Here is an 873-nt window from a genome sequence, read left to right on the forward strand (position 1 = left end):
TCTCTGACTCTGACACTCTCTCTCTCTCTCTCTCTCTCTCTCTCTCCCTCTCTCTCCCCCTCTCCATGTATACACTCACAGGGTACATTTCTCCTTCTTGCTATTATCAGCCTGGCTTCTACATTCAATTTCACTGCGCACTTCACAGTTTGTCCACAGCCCCTTGCAAAGAACTTTCCCAAGCAGCATGTCTAGCAAAGTTCCTTGTCTGTTTTGCTTCTTCTAAAATTCAGCTGAACTTGGTCCTACCAGTAAAAAAAACAAACGGTAATATTTTAAAAGTTGTAAATGAAAAATATTCCAGACCAACTAAATGTAGGAACCATTGTTACGTTAGAAAAATGTGCCAATGAACTGATTGCTAGAAGACAGAGAATAATAAAGAAAATCTCCACTAGACATAAACCACTGTGATTCTGAACTGGAGGAAACATTGCCACACACTGTTCACAACCACATGTGTGTGACATTTAAGGAGGTGGATTTCACTGTTGTGATAGAGAAAAAGTGGCTGTTGCTTTGGTACTAATGCATCTGCTTCACCGGGTCATTCTATGTCACTTCCTCTTAGCTCACCGTGTGAGCAGTTGCGTTATTGTGATCAACTCTGCCACCCTGATTTGGGGATGAAGCAGCCCACGCCATGCTGCTCTGCCTCGTGTCATCACCAAACAAACTGTGAGGTAAGGAGGTTAGGTCATCACTGCTCAGCATCTTTCTATCAATGAGAGCTCACCAGGAATTCTACATTTTTCTCACGCTTTCTCAAAGCCCCAAACCTCAGCTAATTCTTCAGGCGTTAAGCTTAATGCAGAAAGGGAGTTATGAGAAAATCATACAACATGTTTCTAGATAGGCCGACTCCAAATGGGA

This window comes from Fukomys damarensis, unplaced genomic scaffold (assembly GCF_012274545.1).
Source record: "Fukomys damarensis isolate Sample0158 unplaced genomic scaffold, DMR_v1.0_HiC HiC_scaffold_30, whole genome shotgun sequence".
NCBI classification, from domain to species: Eukaryota; Metazoa; Chordata; class Mammalia; order Rodentia; family Bathyergidae; genus Fukomys; species Fukomys damarensis.